This window comes from Cupressus sempervirens, chromosome 5, assembly GCF_028749045.1.
Source record: "Cupressus sempervirens isolate cs-2001-9-10 chromosome 5, ASM2874904v1, whole genome shotgun sequence".
NCBI classification, from domain to species: domain Eukaryota; kingdom Viridiplantae; phylum Streptophyta; class Pinopsida; order Cupressales; family Cupressaceae; genus Cupressus; species Cupressus sempervirens.
Window position 1 is genome coordinate 543,309,950 of NC_143122.1, and position 14,839 is coordinate 543,324,788.

General features: G+C 33.3%; 1 long non-coding RNA gene across 1 annotated transcript; it reads left to right on the forward strand.

Annotated features, from left to right (window-relative positions):
• Positions 1–1,698: 1,698 nt before the first annotated feature.
• On the forward strand, positions 1,699–14,480 carry LOC149557088 (uncharacterized). Its single transcript, XR_016352383.1, has 4 exons — positions 1,699–1,792; positions 6,263–6,318; positions 13,810–13,917; positions 14,182–14,480. It is a non-coding gene; the product is annotated as an uncharacterized LOC149557088 (long non-coding RNA).
• The last annotated feature ends 359 nt before the right edge of the window (positions 14,481–14,839 follow it).

Sequence of the window (14,839 nt, forward strand, 5' to 3'; positions counted from 1 at the left end):
AACAGGTCAAATTTTATCATATCATTGCTCACCACTTCTCTCAACTTTCTACATCCCAACAGCTCAAGACGTTCCAGCGTTATTACCCCTGTTAAATCCACTTCAATTAGATCTCTCATAAAATACAGAGAAATTTAAGGGTGGGACACAACTGTCCACTAACTGAGACCTTTCTTGTATCAAATATACCATACAGAGAAATGGCTTCAAGATTTCTCATAGGGGACCGATAATCAGACGTCCCTCCTCTGCTGCTTAAAGAAATCTCGCCTTCTGCATTAAAGAATGACAAATCTAAAGTTTTCAGATAAGGGAGTCCTCTTATAGATTTTATGAGTGAATATCATTCAATATCACATTCACAGAACCCTTCTCCAAATTGTTGCCATGGCCGCAACAGCATTTAACGCTCTCTCCATAGCGCCTGCCCTCTCCGGCAAGAATTAAATTTCTTTAAAAACTACAACGCTTCCATATACAGGAATAAGTAGCTTTTAAAACAATTATTTAAGTAATGACTAATGAAAAGAAAGTAATGACTAATGAAAAGAAATTAAAGTAATACTATTTGAGTTGACCTAGAATATTTAGATTATAATTAATAAGATATTTATTAAAATTTAATTATTTAAAAAAATTATTATTATTTTATTAATTTTTAAAAAAATTAAATGTTATAGTAGGAGATTTCTTTTTTCAAATCAAATGTTCTAATACTAAAAAATTCAATATTTAAATTTAATATTTAACATGTTAATGTTAAATTTATATATTTAGATTATAATTAATAAGATATTTATTAAAATTTAATTATTTAAATTTAAAAAATTATTATTATTTTATCATTTTTTAAAAAAATTAAAAGTTATAGTAGAAGATTTCTTTTTCCAAATCAAGCGTTCTGATACTAACAAATTTAATATTTAACATGTTAATGTTAAATTTATATATTCGGCAAAAAATTAGTATTTCTAACGACTATTTTATATTTTTACATATATTTTTTATATTTCTAAATAATATTTTACAAAAGTTATATTAAAATAATGTAAAAGTAGATTTTTTTTTATTAAAATATTTTGTTTTTATTGTTTGATATTTTACATATTTATGTCAATATTTTACAGTGACATTTATGTTTGTTATGCTTCACTTCTTGATGCACGACCAATATATTGGAGTTTGAAATGATTGCATCATCTTTTTGAACCACAGGTCTCAATCTCAAGTACCAAAACTTTCAACTTTTATTCTGTTTTTCAATTGTTGTTCCATCATTTCTGAAAAACATCTTTAAAATACAAATATAAGAGTCAATCAAAATAATATCTAATCAAATTTATATATGTTTTATATTTAAGTAGAATGAAGATATGTCATAAAATGCTAAAATGTCACTTCACTTTTTATTCTCTAAACTCACATATCTATCTTTTGAATAACCAAAACCTCACACCACTAAAGACATTTTGCAAATTCTTCGCGAACAATTATAAAGCACTTAAAAGATATACACACTCTAAAACAATTTTTAAAATAATTAGTGAGACCTAACCCTAACAATGATCCAAAAGGCAGGGACTCCAGCTCTGAAAGAGCCAAAAAAAAAAAAAAAAACATGTCAAATTCGCAATTCATGTGATGTCATATGACAATTGTACTTATTTCTAATATTTTAGTACATTTCACATTGATCGTGTTTTCCATTTCATTAAATTTAATTGAGCTTCTTCCATCGTGAGTCGCATGATATTCGCTATAGATGACCTGCATTCTTCTGCAAATGGAACAGGTTTGTAACTTACCCCAATATACAGTTGCACCCTTCAAAGGCTTCCATCGGTTAGCTTAGATTTCATTTGATAATGATCTAAGTGATTTTTTTTCCTTAAAGGGTTTTGAATAATTAAATTTATTTATTTATTGCTCTTTTGTTTCTCATTTGCGCTCTTTTGTTTCTTGCTTGCTCTCTTTTCTTGAAGCTTATGATTTCTTTTTGGTTGCTGCAATTTCTGGCAAAAAAAACTTTCTTGTGTTTGAAGGATGGCATTTTTCCATTTAGTAGGAGATGATTCCACCTATCTTTAGAGTACGATACAAGTGACTTTGGGGGTTTTTGTTTTCTCTGTGCGGTATTTAAATTCTCCATTTTCCTGGCATAATTTTGGTAAGATTGTGATTTTGGAGTGCCGGACTTTGATCTAGTCTTTCATAATTTTACCTCTAATTTTGATGACAGAATTACCCATGGAAAGGGCTCTTTCCCTTGTATTCTCCTAAGTAATGATGTTTGTGATTTCTTATTAGGTTTTTTTGTTGTCCCCATTTCTCAATCCTCATTGGGTTGGAATGGTTTTGGCCGCATGTCAGTTTTGGTTCCTTCCGGAGCCCTTCTCTGTGGGGGGTATTCATCGTCTTACTATGAAGATATTTTTGTGTTTGCATAGTATTTTTCAAATGATGTACAGTTCTCCATCAGACGAATTTCTCTCCATGCCCTGTTCCAAAGTTCTCATTTTGGCACAAACTGGGAGTATGCTGACAAAAGTTGTGAAGTTTGGCTTTACCCTCGACAGTTGCATCTGTTTAATAGTTTCTAGAGCTTCATTAACCAGCCCATTTTGTGCATATCCTACCATTAGGGCATTCCAAGAAACCACATTTTCATTTTTTCAAACAGTTCACGTGCCTTTTGGATGCTTCCACATCTCGCATACATATCTACCAAGGCACTTGAAATCACATCATCTGATAGGAATCCCCTTTCTAGTACGCTTTAATGGATGTTTGTACCCAATAGCAAAGCTTTAATTTTTCCACAAGCTGTGAGGACGTTAGAAAAAATGAACTTATTAGGTTGGGCACCCATTCCTTGCATTTGGCGAAACAGTGCCACTATTTCCTGAGGATAACCATTCACACGATAAGTTGTAATGACTAAAATCCATAAGAAGCCATCTGGTTCTTTAATTTCATCAGACACCTTGCAACCATCAATCAAACTTGGACATATATCTTGATAAGCTTATTTTGACTCTGTCATAGAAATATTATTGTAAAATGGAAGCCATAGACATTGTCATTGAGGATTCCCCACCAAACAGGTGGTTATTTTGTCATTCATAAATTGATGTTCACTAGCAATGATCTCTGCTACTGATGGCTCCCCTTTGTTCATGGTGACTCTGATGGGTATTCAGAATATGTATATGGGTATCAATCTGGCACATGGTGCAGTTCTATCACTTTCGAAAAAGAAATCCTGTTGCAATCCCATTATACTCTAAACAGATAATTTTGTGGCTGACCTCTCGAGTTGTATGACAAGGCCCAACACATAGGGTGTGCTTTTACAAGAGAGAGAGAATGATATCCCTTGTGAGTACTGAGAGAGTAAATTTGTCTACCATCTATAAAGGTTTGTAATGGTTGAAGATATATAGAATACTTCTGTACCACTGATATTGTCAGTTTAGATATGAAATCTAGAAAACAAGCATTCAATCTACTTTTACCAAAATGCCAATAAAACATTATTATTTTCTTTGTCCTCATAACTGAAGTTGCAGCCATTTTAATGTTTAGTGATTATTTTTAAAAATTCACCAAGGGTTTCTTATTCCAAGTACAATAACTGATTTATCATATTTGGTTCAATGGAAACAGGTTGAATTGCATAATACTCAATAGTTGGAGGGAAGCATTTCTTCCCATCATCTATATGAATATTAGTGGGTAATTGCAAATTTAAATCATAAGCCATCCAGGTTTTTTAAAAATTTATGTTCCTTTCATCAATCCTCTTACCTTATGAACCTCACCCCACCTGCCCAAGAAGGAGAGGAAATTATCTGTCTCTTCAGAATGCATGTTATTTTACCCACATATAGGGTTGAATATGTTTTTGTCCCACAGAGGAAACTGTCTGTCTCTTCTCACTTCTACCTCTTCAATCGTCTACATTTCACATCTAAATTCTTCAAAACACTCCACAATCTACATTCTCCTTCTTCTTTTATTATTTTGTAGTTGTAATTATTAACCATAGCTAGGTTGTAGGTTGTTGGTATTGATAAGTTTTGGTTTCAAAATGGTTCAGCCATGAGCTCTCTTCATGTACATAAATTAAAAGGAAAAAAAAAAAAAAAAAATTCCTTTTCTGAAGTTGCGAGCCTAATTAATACTGAATATCCATTCTCTTGTTTTTCTTGATTTGTATATTTTCTATAAATGTCATTAAATGTGGAGCTACAAGTTAAGGACATTTTTGAATCATAGCTCAAATTATATTGAGCCATATTCAGTACATGTTTCTTAAAAACTTTACAAGGTTTGGAAAAATAATATATTAAGAGCAGAAGAACGCAATATAGGAACATTTACCTGACTACTGAATATGCTTCCCTTAGCTACAAAATACTCTAAAAAATTATCCTACAAATGTGAATTTCAATAAATCTGCAATCAAATTCTGAAAAGGGAGATTATATTTTTAATAAATTAATATCTATAAGAAAACATAAAAGCTTGTGCTACCATGTGACTTTAGGATGGAAATGAACTTGATTTCATAGGGTGTAACTGTTGTAGGCGTTGGTCAAACCATTGTGTTGCAGCCAGACAATTTTGATGGATCTCTAGACGTACTTTTCTTGAGCATGCTTTAGCAGCAAACTTAACAAAAGTTTTGAGGGTACACAAGAAGTTATAACATTGTACTTCATAAAAAAAATTGAACCTAAAAAAATTGGACAAAATAGAATGTTAAATGAATTAGGCCATAGTTTGTGCTAAATAACTTATATTACACATCCTTTGTGTAATATAATGTTGTAAGTTTCAATGAAATTGATGTATGAAACAAATGATTTCAAAAATTTATCTAATGACCTGATTTTATTTTATTTTAAAGATAACATGCAGTTGCACATCTCTGGCTCTACATTCAACACCAAAGTGAGTCCTCCATTTGAGCCAAAAACATCAATAATCTGCTCAAAAACATATAGCATTGCACATCAACAATTCAAGTTTCCATTTTCACTAGTCCACATATACAGATCTTTCAATTCAATTTCTGTGGAAGTCATTACTTCTAGTTTTATTTTTAAAAATATGTCACCTGATGTTGTATGTACATGTTCGAAGATAAAGGGTCATCAACAACATAACATTGCACCAGTCACGTGATCCAAGTTTCCAATTTCACAAGCCCAATTCGTCATAGCCCCTGATTTACAAGAAGTTTTTTAATTAACCTAATTTATGAGTACCTATATTTAAATGTATGTACTTTACAATTGTAGATAATATTGGGGGAGACATGCATACCCCCATTACTCTCCCCCTATAGACTGTTGCATAGGACTTTGTGCCATTGTTTGGAAAATTATGAATAAGGGTGTTTCTAAGTTCTACTGATGGAACACTTATATTTTCTAACAGGGATGTGCAAAAAAGCTAAGTTAATCCATATGTCATTTCTATGGTTCTTTGTGATTAAATTTACCTCTTAATCATTTGTTTAATAGGATGGTATTATCTAAGATTCCTAAGGAAATTGCCATCTTTGGTTGGTCTCCAATGCTTGAGAATGATAGTTTCCTATTAAGACTATGTTGAATTTGTAGACAGTCCATGGTTATACTTTTATTAGGATGGTATTATCTAAGATTCCTAAGGACATTGCCATCTTTGGTTGGTCTCCAATGCTTGAGAATGATAGTTTCCTATTAAGACTATGTTGAATTTGTAGACAGTTCATGGTTATACTTTTAGCATTTTCTTTTTGGACTCTTTATGGATTTCTTGTTCATGAAGAAAAACCAATAGAAGATATAAATGTTACTCCTCCATTGCAATAAAATTTTACCAAAAAACTAATTCGACGTTGTTATAGTTGAACGCTAATATGAAATGATGTACGTAGCACAAAAGTTAGCTTTTGCATTCTACATATTAAGTTTCATTCAATGTCTTCTACTCTATCCTAGACCTTTAAATACTTAAATGTGTGGAGCTATTCCTATATGCTTTTCACAAATTCAAAACATCTTTCTCAAATTTCAATACTAGTCATTTTAATATTATGTAGCCGACATCTTAGTTTCACCATTTCATTCAGCAATATCACATGGACGCATAGTTGAAATTGCTTAGGAAGTTTCCAAAGAGAAAAAATAGAGAGTATTATTATATCTTGACTGTGTAGAAATACCAATCTTCTACTTCAATTTACAATATTCTTTGTTTGTGATTTTAGGTTGTGCAAACCAAGGCTCCTGCTTCATAAAAGGTTCAATTGCTCACTGTCTTTTGGTAAGTTTTGACTAAATAAATCTTGTAAAAGTGTACATGATCCAATAGATAGTCACGGATAAACATGTAGCTTTACATATGTACTGAACCTATTATTACAACTATTGCTAAGTCTATTAGGAAACAAGACAAAGTTCAAAATACATATGAATAAATAGTTCCTTCAAAACAAGGTTGCACATGGACTTGACTTCTTTCTTAGATGTTACGAAGTTTAAGTAGTTTTTACTTTCTTTTCAATTTATAGAAACTGTTGGTGTTTTTCAACTACTGAACAACAAAAGCTCAATACCAAGATAATAATACTCACAAATCTAGGGATTAGCTACTTCCCATTGACCATTGTGTGTGCATATTATTTGGATCCAACTTCAACAAAACCAAGATTGGTTTCCTACTCTTTAGGCTGTGCAGAACCAAGGTGGATTTACTTGAGGGATGGTTCAAATGAATGCTATTATATGAGAATCTTTTTAGTTTCATTCTGATTCTCATCTCTTAGCTCTGAAAAATACATAGTTTGTTCATTCGTTGGTGTTTTAAAATGATATGCATCCCTTATAAGTAGATTTGGTCACAATTTTCCTCAGGTTTACAAATATTTATGGCTATAGTAGCTATCTAAGACTCAGAAATCAGATGCAAACGAGTGCTGACCAGCATTGGTAATCTTTCACACTAAAAATAAAATTGATTTCAAATATAGGCTTGATGGTTCTTCATGATATTCCCTTCTACAGATGAAATAATCAGATTAGTGCCTAATCTATTGGAATCTAGAGTCTATTCAATTCCCAGATCTTACTAATTGCATTACAATCAATATTATCAGCAATTCTAACTGAAACTCATTCTTACAGACATCATTTCTATTATCATGGTAATCATGTCAATTCTATTGAAGCATTTACTTAATTTTTTGAATTAAAAGCAATAGTAATTTGACATACAATCTGATTTAATTGCATGCAATTGAATAAGACTTGCTCATACAATTTCAAGACAACCAGATAACACAAATGGAGACATGATTCAATCATAAAAAAATGTGGGGATAGCTTATCTTTGCATTGATTTATTTTGAAAAATTTGCATACAATTGAACAATACTCAGAATAACTCAAGACTAAGCATTAAGATCTTGTCATATTGACATAATTCTCATAAATTGTTGCAGAGAAAATATATCACTAAGTGTTCATCAATAAAACTGGACCGATAGACTTAACAATAATTTTGAAAGACAATAGATCGGACCCTTTCTCTAGCCCTGGAATCTCACTTATATACTATGAGATGCAACAAGCTTCAGGCTAAGAGAAAATGACAGTTGTCCCTTAAGACAAAAGTTATTTACATTTTGCTGTCAAAAATACAAAATTTTGTGTAACAAAAAACTTATACATCAAAGTATTCCTTTGGTAGGTCTCAATTCTATTACATCTCCAAATGCTACTAATTCCATGATTTGCTCTTATGCCACTCTAATTCCTCGGAATATATAGCCATCAAACGGGTTAATGTTGTGTCCTATTCTGATAACTGCAAATCAACCTCAACTATGGGATCTCCACTAGCTTCATCATGCACTGATAAAACCACCTTTACTCTTGTCTCTTCCTCATCCATGTCATCATTGTGGGCCTCTGAACCTGCAACTGAAATTGGTTTCTCTTTTATTCTCTTTTTTCCTCTGATCCTGTGGGAGTGTACCAATGACATGTACTTCATCTTCATGTGTCTCATCATCATCACTCTCAGCTTCTTCCAACTATTCACCAGAAGCAGTATCTACCATCCACTTGTCAAAAAGTGTGTCATCTGGCCAGTTGAACTGTAGGATATCGTTTTGCTTCTTAATCACATATTCAACTTCTTTATCAATGCTAACAAAACCTTATTTTAAAGAATCAATGAATAATTGGGCCTTCACTATTTCTTTTGTTGTGGTTGCCCACCATGCATGTCCTTTTTCATTTATGACTTCATTCATTCTTAAACAAAATAAGTCATCTAATTCCTTGGCCCGCTCATCTTTACTTTTTAATTTATTCTTTTTATCCAAGGCTAATGGGAATAAGTAAAAATTTTCACTTCTATACTTATTCAAAAAACTAACAATTTTCCTTTGTAATCCAACTCTTATGTCATCAAACTCTGATAGATCATGGGCAACATCATAAGTTTTTTCAATATGGTCATGTGAAGACCTTATGACAGAGTAGCATAAGAATGTAATTTCTTTTCTCCTCTTATCCCACTTATTGACAATGGGTTTCAAAGTCTCTTCATTTGCCTTTATCTCTTCCCATATATTTATTACCCTGGCTAACTAATCATAGAACAATGGCCATTCAATTTTGTCAACAAGATACATAAGAGCCTTCCTCAATTTATCTTCATACTGCACATTTAACTCTACATGCAATGCCCATAGTTGTCTCTTTTCTTCTTCAAAATCTGCATCCCTATAATATTGTGGCCTTTGTGGAGTTTATGGCATCTCAATAAGAGGAGTGGATTTAAAAGGTTCCACTGGTGGGAGAGGGTATGTAATTCTTGGCCTAGAAGACTGTCCCAACACCTTGCTTTCAAGTTCAATCCTTTTTTGAACTTCTCTATTGTAGGCTTCTAGAACCTTTTCATATTTACTCTGCAATTCAAACATTGCCTTTTCTTCTTTCTCCACAGTGGTCAAAACTAAGTTAGATGTACCAACATTTAAATGTGCAACCTCCATATGGGTAGTATCTACCACTCTCTTTACAATGATACTCCCCATTAAACCAGTGTCATCTGTGATGAAATAGCTCTGGATCCTTTCTTCAATGACCAAATAACTAAGGCAACTTGGTCTTCACTAACGATGGTGCCTTTTATTTATTTCTTATTTTGATCATGTAAATCTAGTTTATTTGAAATAGAGTTAAAAACTAGGGCATCTGCTATATCCCAATTAGGTAGCAGTAGAATATTTGATGCTTTCACCATTTGTCTCCCCTCTTCAGGGGTTATATTTTGGATTTTGAGCATCATTTCATATTTCACTCGATTTTGCATGGCTGCCTCCTCCATTTCTAGGTGCTCAATCCTCAACTTATTGCACCTCTCCTCATATTTTCCTATATTTGCTCTCCATGCAAATTGGCAGAAGGCTCTTGTTCTAACAAAATTGTCATCAGACAAAAATTCATGGCTGGCTTGTTCTATTACAGGGTCCAATTCCCTTCCTCTATAATCTGCCACTATCAAATCCAAGCTTGGCATAGGAGGTTCTTGAGTGTTTCCCTCATCCAGCTCTGCCTAAGTTATAAAAACTCCCCCTTGGGACCCCAATGAGCTGCTCCTCCCCAATCTGCAAAGGGGATTGAGTAGGTGAATACTCCTCATGTGAGGACTTTGTTCTTTAATTGTTCTTTGCCTCTTCGGAGAAGGCTTATCAGGTCTTTCTTCCAAGACAACACTAGTGGATGCCATTATTTGCTTCCCTTTATCCACAATGGTCTTCTTATTCTATATCACATTGTAACTTGACCTTTTTTGGACAATCGATTGTCATGTTCCCATATTGGGAGTAAATGCCAATCTCTTCATAAGCTCTCTGGCCTTGTCTAGATATGCGTTAATAAAAAATGGTTTTTTCTCATTCATGGCTTCCATTGTCTCAGGAAAAGTAACCACAAGTTTATTGATTCTATCTACCTCTATTTTTGCATTACCAAGAGGCTTATAATCCTTGTCAAAACAATGAATAAATTCCAAAACCCCTAAGAAAACCCTCCACTTTTCCTTCTTGGTCTCTTGCTCCTGTAAGGAGAATTCATTTCTAATTACATCCTCAGGGTAATATGATTCATGATCTATGGCACCAAATTTAACCCTTATTCTAAAAAGTTGGTTATAAAAGCCCTCTATATCACAAAAACAAGCATGAGACACTGTCATCTTATACTGATCTAAAACTTTGTATAAAAATAACCAGCCTCCCCTTGTAATAACAAAATGATGGGCTACAGTACAAGTTGGGAAAATTGAGCCTCTGCTTCTTTTCACCAGATAGGTTTCTTCTAGTCCTCCTAGTTGCCATAATACCTCATCTATTCCTGTTTTCAATGGCACTTGGTAAGGCAAAACATGAGGAGTCCCTTGAAAACCATAAACTCTAATAATAATAGAAACAGAGTATGGTATAATGTCTCTCCAATTATGAGATACTTTCAAACCAGGTGGGTTATCCATGGGTCTAATAAAATTCACTAGTGCCTTAGGAACTTAGGGATTGTCACTTAATAAAAAGCACCTCATCTTTGAGGCAAAATATCTATCAAACCTGACAAAACTAGTCTTTTCTACATCCCAAGTCATGTCTGCACTCCACAATTGAACTAGCAGAACCTCTCCCTCATTTTCTCTATTCAACTCCATCTCTTTACCAAAATATGTTTCTCCTTTGAACAAAAACATGTGCATCAGCAGAGAATAATGACTAAAAAAAAATTCAATCTTGTCATTGGCAATTCCAACCAGGCCTGTATGGATTTCTTCTGCTAAGTAGGAGGTGAAATCAAAAATAATATCAACACCAAAAGAAGAAACCTGAGCTATCATATACATGAAATTTATAGGCATAAAATTCTGTTCATCTTCACCAAAAACCTTACATAGAGTCATGTATATTTCCACAGCCTGGGAAGTGAAATATCCCTTTTTAAAAGGCTCCTAGAAGAGGCTGTAATCATTGAAAATTTTTCAATTGTGCCTATATGTGCCCTCAGCGCACCATGCCTGATCTTATCCCTTTTAGATAAATGTTCTTTTTCTAGCCCTTGTAGGTCAATGGGTGTATGATAATCTGATAGTGGTGCCAAGCCAAATACTTCCCTAATTTCCTTAGGGCTTACTATGATCAAGCATTGACCATCTGTTCTTCTTACTACCCTGATTGTTGGGTCATAGCTTTTGGCAATAGTCATTAATAAATTAGCATCCATGAATACATTAGGGACCACTAGCTTTCCCAAGTCAAAATTCCAGATGTTGGCATGAGGGGCAAATAATTTTCTTTCTGAGAACCATTTTTTAAAAAGTGAAAGCCCTGTTTGAGCAGTTTTAGCATTCCTAACCCAATTTCCCTTATCAAACAATCTGTCAGCAATCTTGAGTCTAGGGTTTAAGGAGGTTAACTTTTTCACCTTGATAGTCTCATTTGTGGATTTAGGCAATAATTTGAGGTGGTCATCATGAACATTTCTAGCCAAATAATCCTCTTGACCCGAAAAAACTTTCTGTGGAGGCATAGTGAACGTCTTTACAAAAAACTAAAAAAACGTAATATATACAGTGAGAACAGGGACTTACTTGATTTTTCGCTACTCCTTTCTGCAATTTTGCAATACTCGATGAACAAGTGGAAATTCTTTCACATTCTGATCACCTTAAGCACAAGATTTTAATAGCTTTGAGTTCTTTAGGAAGCTTGAAAATTTGTTCGCGTATGAAAAGATAGCAAGATTTTTTGCAATATATTATGTTATTAGTTCGCATGAGGAGCCTTCATTCTTCATAAATAAATTGTAAGGAAAAAAGGGTGGCACCACATTTGGATTTAAAACTATGTCGTCGATCTCCAAAAATTCGACAATCCAAGAATAAAGCCCAAGGATGACTAGTCTTCCACTTGCCAAGCTAGAAATCGATCCTATAAGCTTTCTCCACATAAGCTTGTCTTATACTGCTGGTGGCTTGGACTCGACCCACTAGCACTTGAGGACACGTGTCACCATGTCGCTACATTGCTATGCATAAAAAGTGAGCAGTTTGTCTATGCAACATAACGACAATCATCGATTCCACTTCAATTTGATGATATGCATTTGATCGGTGTTTCAATATAACTATGGTGGGTCCCTCCTCTTCCTTTGGTCGCTATGTCGTTACCCTTAAAAAATGAGCAACTCCTCATAGTGACACAGTGCCCACCATTGATGTGAACCTGATTTGATAGTGAGGAATCTGCATTTATCCTACTTTAACTATGGTGGGTCCATGCATTCTTTCCCTTGGTTTCCATGTCGCATTAAATAAACAGTGTGCAACTCTTAATAGCGACTTGGTAACAATCATTGATTTAACCTTAATCCAATGATCATGATTCTTCATATGCTCTTTGCTGAGTGCTTTTCCAAGTCATATGTAACTTGGAAATATTTTGACAGGCTGGCAATTCAATTAATATTTTAATCCTCTCTGTAATCACCATATAACTGAGCTCTGTTGTGTTTTGTGTTTTCTGGCAAGGCATTATGTCGCTACCAGTAGAAAACAAGAACTTTTTGGTCACGACATAGTGACCTCCTGTATTTCTTGCAAATCCCAGCGCATAAAACACACATGTGCCCAAATGATGCCAACAAGTCAAGGTAATTACATGGCTTATTGTTGATGAAGAAAATACATGGGACCCACTTTTTGGAATTATTTTTGCATTCCCTTTTTTCATCAAGGCGCTATGTTGCTACCAGTGGGATTCCTTCATTTCCCGATCATGACATAGCGACCTCCTTAAAGCTTTTGAAATTCTACTACCGGCAGAAAATAAGAGCTTTTTGGTCACGACATAGCGACCCACCAAAAAATTCCAAAAGGTGGTGATGCAAATTATACAAACTCCAGCTAGTACCTTCTCTGGTATGGATAGTTCTGACATCAGTCACATTGTCGAAAAGTTTGGTGCCCACTTTCCACTTTATGATACCGTGCTTCTATTTTGAGGTAGTCACTATGTCGCATATGCTAAGATCCTCGCATTTTCTCAATGCGACACGACCACTGTGGATCTTGCAAAGATCTAACGGTGTAAATAACTTCGGGAAAAAGAAGCGAAAAAGTGGAAGTTTAAAAAAAAATTGAGAGAATAATCCAAATTCAAAACAATTGCATGCCAACTAAAATATTTAAAATACACAGGACCTAACACATTTATTTGGGACACAAAAATTACTTTAGTAGGGTTTTATGTAGGGTTAAAAAAAATTGCAAAACCAGAGAACCAAACCCTAATAAGCAGGACACAACTTATCTAATATTTACACCTAATTCTTAGGAAAATTTTAACTTGTGAAAAATCAGACTAGCAAAAACTATATTGCATTTACACCAGATATAATATTGTTAAAGACCATGTTGAATCTATATATCTGTCACTATTTTTGAATAAAAATAAACCATTCTCCTTCACACATAATCTCCACACTTGCAACACGTGCAAAAACAAGAACAAGGTTTGAGACTCTAAATGTAATATTTTATATTATAATGAAAAGTTTTGACATTTTATTACTATTTTGTAACTTTAATTATATATGATCAACTATCCAATTGACAACTAGGCATGCCATAAAAAAACTAAGTCAAATGGATTATGGTTGTAGATCTTCTCAAGAAACCAAAATGAAATTGTAAAGATTAAATGTGTTATAAACTTTCTTACAGACTTTCTCTCAAGCATACATTACTTATATGTGAAAATATGCAACCTATTGGTTTACGACCACAGAAAGGAAGGAAAGGTACCAGAAGTTGCTCGACTCTCAAAAAAAGGTATGTAAATTTTCTACATTTTCTATCAAATTGTTAAAGACAACGTTAAATCTATATATCTGCCATTTTTTGAAAAAACATCCATTCTCCATCACACAATATCTCCACAGTTGCAACTACAAGCAACATGATACTTCATTGAATAGCATATAATTGTTGATTTTATTACTTTTAACTTTTTTTTATTTCTCCCTTGGCTTATTCTTAACATTCTGGAGGATAATATGATAGAAGGCTTTGACACAATACATGTTATTTCTACAGATGAATTATTACCTGTACTAAATGGGAATACCTTTGCCAACATAAATAGGTACATAATAATTAAATTTGGAACAAGTAATAATTCATGGATTCTAGAACTTCTTTGTTATAGTTGAATGACAAATAAGCAATACAAACCCTGGACGGAATGGGTCCATATATTGTTGTTTGTATTTGACATATACTTTTGTATTTAGATTTGTTCAATTATATGCAAACAAAACAACAACAAAAATCATATTATTATTTAATACCAAAACTATAAATTTAACATAATATTCGTCGGTGCTAGTTGATAATTTGAAGTGTAAAATTTATAGTTTCATAAGAATTTAGCATGTTAATAAATATGCTCTAATAATTTTCTAGCCTAAAAATGGAAAAATGGCCAATATAGTCATCAAATTACAAGTTGTGCAACATACTATTGTCAAAAGATTTTGGAGAATTTGCCAATTGTAGTTATATGGCTAAGATTATTAAGAATCAATACAAATCATCTATTTTATAACAATTGTAGGGATTGTAAAAAAGTGTATGAATGTGTGTGTGTGTGTGTGTGTGTGTGTGTGTGTGTGTGTGTGTGTGTGTGTGTGTGTGTGAGAGAGAGAGAGAGAGAGAGAGAGAAGATTTCAACTTCAATAATCATTTTTTTTAT